Source organism: Octopus bimaculoides, chromosome 10, assembly GCF_001194135.2.
Source record: "Octopus bimaculoides isolate UCB-OBI-ISO-001 chromosome 10, ASM119413v2, whole genome shotgun sequence".
Classification (NCBI taxonomy): domain Eukaryota; kingdom Metazoa; phylum Mollusca; class Cephalopoda; order Octopoda; family Octopodidae; genus Octopus; species Octopus bimaculoides.
This window is the reverse complement of record NC_068990.1, coordinates 89,221,560-89,228,559: the sequence shown is the minus strand read 5'-3', so window position 1 is coordinate 89,228,559 and position 7,000 is coordinate 89,221,560.

The window sequence follows — 7,000 nt, the reverse complement described above, 5'->3', positions numbered from 1 at the left end:
GAAAGTGGGGGGGGGTCCTATTACAGCATATTACCAATTGTTGTGATCATATATAACCACCTTTGTGAGGCTCAGAAACGTGAGATTGGTCTTCACCAGTTCATCCCATGTCTTTTTAAACCTTCCTTACTTGAAGGTTGTCAACAGAGATAAAAGCTCTGGTTATGGCTTTGCACCAGCCACAGATTTGGTCTGGAGCCCTCAGTGAGTTGTTCCGCAGGAACTTCCTATTATGCTCTTAACATTTATAGGAAGTTAATTATACGGCCGGTCATAGAGTGACCAATGGTTTTGCATCTGTAAAGCACTTAGCCTTATAGACAGCTTGTCAGCCATATCATTAACTTCTTATAAATACTTTACTGCTCCTGATTTAGAGGGTGCTTCTTTAACAGATATATGATTCACTGATGATCCATATATGTATATACAAAAGGAAAAGAGCAGAAAAAATTAGATCTAGGAGAGTCATATTGGTATCCATGTGAGAAAGAGATGGGAGTCATGTCGGATATTGAACCATAACTAACAGCTTCAACAGTTATTTGAAGATATAAGTAAAGAGGTATCAGAGACGTTCCATCTATAGGTATATATGTATATCAACATATATATATATATATATAAAAGCAGCAAGCTGACAGAATCATTAGCATACCAGATGGAATGCTTAGTGGCATTTCGTCTGTCTTTACGTTTCTGAGTTCACATTCCACTGAGATCAATTTTGCCTTTCATCTTTTTGGGGTCGATAAAATATGTACCAGTTCATCACTGGGGTCAATGTAATTGACTTGCCACCTCCCCTGAAATTACTGGCCTTGTGCCAAAATTTGTGTGCGTGCATGCGTGCATGTGTGTGTGTATGTATGTGTGTGTATATATACATACACACACCTATTTTGGAAAACTATCACCAATACACCTGCAGGTAATAAGTTTAGATTCAGAACCCTAAAGGTAGAAGATCTTGAAAACTTTAAGACCAGCCTAATGAACCTGATAAAATATTTAAGATTTAGAGCCTTCTTAGTAAGCACATCATATCCATCAGAGACACCTGCAACATTCACATGATTACCAGAAAAACAACAGCAAAAAAATAATCTGAATAGTGCTGATAGCACAACACACTCCAAACTCATGTCAGGCAACATTACTTAAATTTACAAAAGGATAATATAATCAACTTTGAAGCAAATTCATTAGCCTAAAATTAGAAATAGATGACAAGCTGGATTGCCTTGTCATGTACAAGCTACATATTACTGTAAACCTTTTATGACCAGATTTGCAACACGAATACATTCAGGTTCTGTGTATTAATTGTTAGAATAATTAAGAATTAGGAGAGGCTTATGGAAAGAACTAATTTGATAAGTAGAAAGTTGAAATGTTATATTCATGTTATAATATTTCAGCTCAAGATTTGAATTCAAATTTCTTCACTTTAATAAAGGCAACAGATTCAGGAATGCTGCTTTTGAAAGAATTAGAGGATCTAGAAAGATGCCTTTGTGTCCAATCCCAAATATAAATTAACAACTGCAGCCCATAAAAAAAAAACAAAAAAAAAACACAAGGCATTGAGGAAATATATCTTTAATTCCATTAGCCTAAAAATTAAAAACACCAGAGAATTATTAAAAGGGGACAGTGCAATGCCATAATTAAGTAGTTCACCAACATAGAAAACAAAAACACTGTAGATTTAGGGACCACACCAAACGCCCTCAGAGCCTTTTCAATCAGCATAGCATGTCCATCAGATATGTTCCATAGACTTGAAAGAGCATTACTACCTGGAGCTTCACTCCTGGTATGGCCACCCTAGGTGGGCCAGTCTCCTGGGGAGGTTCCAGACTAATGGTGATCTGTGGTATGTCAGCTCATCGCAGCCCCTATTCTGTGGAGGACTAACTAAGATGGTAGCCCCTATTCTGTGGAGGACCAACAACCTATTTAGAAGAACCCTCAACTCATTATAACACTGACCAGAAGAAACTAGACTGCAGTGGTGGACCTGATCAGCTCTGTGCGCCATGATGCATCCGTCATCAAGCAAGAACTCTTACATACACAGATACATTTCTAAATTGCTTCTCCAAAAATGTCTTAGAATTCTTTAAAAGCTTTATTATCATTATTAACAAGACTGACACTCATGTAATGATTAGCAGGCAGTTACTCTTGCCTTATGAGGATTATTTTGGAGTTAAAAAACAAATCAAGGAACCTTTTGATGTGTCTATGACTCTTTCAGAGATAAAAGGCAAAACAAAGAACTTTGAGTAGATTTAAAGTATACAAACTAGTTGTCCTTCTCCATTAAGGAAAGAATAAGCCCCCACCCAATATATGATAATATAGAGTGTACAAGTTAATAGTCTCCCTCCACAAAATTGGTTGTAGCATTGACAAATTTTGGAATGATGTAAGTGACATAGTTGAGAAATTTGATTTTAAAATAGTTCTCTACACTAATCATCAATGTTTTATCCATGACATTAGATCTTACCACAGGTAAGCACAACTACAGAAAACCAAATAAAGACAGTTTATATAAAGAAAAACTCCAGCCATCACCCTCTACAATCATTAAAAAAATCTTGCAAGGTAATATAAGTAGAAACATATCCACCCTTTCCCCCAGCAGGGACATATTCAATTGGGCCACACTCCACTACAGTGACTCATTTATAAGAAGTTGCACCAAAGAAGAATTAGAACACGTGGAGCCAACCCCAACAAAACAGCAGAACTAAGAAAAGACATCATCTAGTTTAAAACTTCCCTCCCCATAGCATGAGCATAGCATTCAATGTAGCTGATTATTTCCTGCCCTTGATAAGAGAACGTTTCCTGTGAAATACATATTGTAAATATAAGCTCTTCAATATGGCTGTCTTTGCCTTTCAGTAAAGGCAGCCATATTAAGCCAATGGCAGTGTTGTGCATGGAGTAAATGTAAATAGGAAAAAAAAGTATTTCATCTCTAAAGAAGATTTAATAATCAGAACAATAATAATTTTATTAATAACAACTCATTTCAGAAACTTAGTTAAACAGTTATTGGTCTGCTGACCAGAAGCAATATAGTGCATAACTGAAATATCTCAACTGTCTACAGAGTACTTGAAACTTGATAAAACCAAACACTTTTGCTCTTAAAGGATTGTTCTAGACAGTGGAATTTCTAGGAACTCTATCATGGCAGAGTTCACCAGCAAAAGTAATTTTGATATATAGGCACTTCACTTGCGATTTCAATGAGGTAGCCACTACATCATAATTCAATTTGTTCAATGTATTAGATTTAGCCACCAAATATTCTTAAAAATCATATTCTTAGGCATAAGCATAGCTGTGTGGTTCAATTCACAGCTACAGGGTTTGGAATTCAATACTACTACACTAGACCTGAAAAGAGTCATGGATTTTTACCCTTCCTTCTCAAAGTAATGTAAAAAATGAAAAAAGAAATAGAGGCACACATTAGATAATGTAGTCCTAGATAGACTACATCAGGGAAATAAAATAGGATGGCTATGACTATAATACGTTTGACCATATGACTGTTGGATCAAGACTGCTTGGAGCCAAAAACATGACAGAAACAACTAACAACTTTCATTATGAAAACACACAACCAAGACTTAAACTCACAAGGTAGATCCATCATTTATTGAGTTATGTATTTGTTAATCTTTGTTATTTGTTTGGGAAGTGGGATTGTACATATGAAGCTTCAAAGGCATTTGAAGATTAACATAGTTGATGTTCCACTTCTAACAGCTGTAAGTCAACATATGAAGGAAAGACATGAACAGGGAGGGGATTCCAGAGAGATAATGTTTTAGGGAGAAAGAATTGGGGAAATGGTTGGTGCAGGAGTAGGAAGTAGATACAATATGAGTGATGACAGAAGGAAAGACAAGGGAGACTGACTGGATTTGGTGTGAGATCAATCAAGTCCAAAAAGCAGAGGCCATTGTAGTAAGAGTAGAAAAGGTTGAGAGAGAAGACAAAATGTCTGTGGAACCGTATCATGAAAATTGTTCGAAAACAATGGTTTGAAAACAATTATTCAAAAAGCAGTTATTTGAAATAAATATCATTTGTGTACTTGATTCTTAATTTTATCATTTTTGTTTAAATAAAAATATTTAGAATAATTAACATTTCATATAATTGTCCTTTTGAATAATTTCCATTAATATAATTATCCATTCGAATAAATGTTTTTCGAATAATTGTTTTCGAATAATTGTTTCAAACAATTATTTTCGAACAATGCTAACATAATCCTGAGGGACAGAGATTGGAGTGTGTTGGAGAATGACTTCTGGTCAATTTGTCTGGTGGCATTGGGGGTGGGAAGGGGTGCAGTCTAGCATGTCTGTATGTGCTGTAGCAATAGTACCATTCCAGATATGAGAGCATTATTTCATTGTGTGTCATGGTTAAACTTTAGTGATGCAGAAATGATGAGATTACTTCTTCTTCTTCTTCTTCTTCTTCTTCTTCTTCTTCTTCTTCTTCTTCTTCTCCTCCTTCTTCTTCTTTTTCTTCTTCTCCTCCTTCTTCTTCTTTTTCTTCTTCTTCTTTTTCTTCTTCTTCTCCTTCTCCTTCTTCTTCTTTAGTCCCCAAGTCAATCTTGATCAAGTAGATCTATAATCAAAGATGTTCCAGCTTTGTCTAACCCATCTTTCTGTATACCTAGGATTATGTTGGCTAAAATATCCTTCCTGTTTTAAGGCAGTAGGGTGTTATTTAAAGAAATTTAGCTGCTATTTCTAGCAAATCAAACAACCGTACAGAGGCTCCTATTTTGGTTGGATGCAAAATTCAACTACCAAAAGTACCGTAAGAATCAGATTGAGTTTGAGAAGTTTAAATTAAGTGGCACAGCTTTTGTAATGGACACATTTTGCCAGTTTTAATGCTTAACCAAAGAAAAACAAAGAAAATCTAATTTTTATTAAATTCTATAAAACAATTTCTTTAAAGAACAACAAAAGACATTAAAGATCAGAGATTCAATTAAAGTTACATCCACACTACAGCTAGAGGAATAATTTTTGTTAAGATGGGAGAATGACCAAAGGAAAAGACCCAGCTGTGATTGTTTGTTTCCTAAGGCACTTGACTGGGAGTTGACACTTGGTCCGGAGAGACAGCTGAAAAGTCATCTCTTAATCACCTTGTCCTTGTTGAGATCAGACATTGTCTTGGTTTCAGAGGCCACAAGACAGCTCATTCTGCTGGAACTAACTATGCCTTGAGGTGAATGGCGCAAACTATCAGGAATTGCAGAAACAGGTGCAGGAGCAGATGCATGTCAGTGGAGACAGGCAGTAGAAGGTTCAAAGGTCAGTCTTTCCTTTGATAAGGCCTGTGGAGCCACGGGTATTACAGGAGTGACCAGAGGAAGACCCATCAAAAAATAATGTAGAGGCTGAAGAAAAAGCATCTAGATAGCTCTAGCTAAAAATAGATGACCAGTGGGATCAGCTGAATGCTATTTGGACACAGGTCAAAGACTGATCGACTTTAGTTGGGTCACCCATTCAGACACAAGCCAAATAGACATACCAAAGTGGCTTGTCCTAACTTGAACAAACCTTGTGGCCAAGAACAAAAACACTACTTTGGCAGCGAAGTGAACACCAATTTGTTCAAAGGTTCAAAGGTCACGCTTTCTTTTGGTAAGGCCTGACAGGGAAGTGAATACCAATTTGTACCAAACCAACTATCAGAATCAGAAACTACCTTGACACCAAATGGTAGGACCTAATCATTACAAGGGACTTTTGAGATGTAGGACTGTAAGCTATCATAAAAAAGTATTTTTGTTGTATTTATTACAAGGCATTATCACAGCATGGCAGCTTATTAAAAATGCTGAGTTCTTCTCCTTAAGATCTGCTTTTAATGTCATAATGCAACCTCTTTGACCTTGAGGTAGTTATCATAGTTGTTTAGCAATGGTAGTTTTCCTTACAACCCCAAAACCAGATAACCTAATTCCATTTTCTTTCTTTGCTTATCCAATAAAAAGTGCCACCTCCTATTTTTTCTAAGTTGACTTACCCCAGAGAAATCAGTTTCACCAAGAACAACAACATCAATGTATTTGTAAAACAAAAGCCCTCTCCCTCTCTAAAAACAAGGAGCACCACCCTGAAGAGTTTGTGCCTTCCATGATTTAATACTCAGTTTTCCTTTGACAGCTCTCTTAAAATCATTTTATTGTTTCAACTGCTATAATTAAATGCACCAGCCTGGCAAGCCAGAACATGAATACTTTTAAAAACTCTTTTTACCACCCCTTCATCGTTCAAGAAAAGCAATGCCATGTCTGAAAAAAAAAAACTGTTTTGTCACCAACAAAGAGCATGGACTGGATAAATACTCATTAATTAATTTTTTTTCTTTATGCTATCATTTGACTCTTGTCATTTTGTCACTGAAAAGAATCCCAGTTGAGGATTTCCAGTAGTGTCCTCTGTCTGTCCCCATTGTTGTCACTCATCACTAGTGAACCCAGTGCTAAATGGATAAAAAAAAAAATAATTGGAATAGAGTAGCAGTAAGTATAAGCTGACCTCTACAAGGTCCAGTCCTTGCTGCCGTATGATGGCTTGTGTATGTCAATGACCCTGAGAGCCATGTCAGCAAGCTCCTGGTAGGTCTTTCTACGCTGGACCGGTCAAAGGATATTATTTACGCTATTCACATTTGACAGATGTTTGTCCTCATCTTGTTTGTTGTTAACACGTTTCGGCTGAAACACTCTCCAGCCTTCATCAGGTGTCTTGGGGAAATTTAGAACCTGGGTTCTCATTCCTAAGGTATTTTTTGATGTTACTATCATTATCATTATTATTATTATTATCATTATTATTATTATTATTATTATTATTATTATTATTATTATTATCACCGCACTTATCAGTTTTGCCAATAATACCAAGTTGGTGCAATCCATGCTATGAAA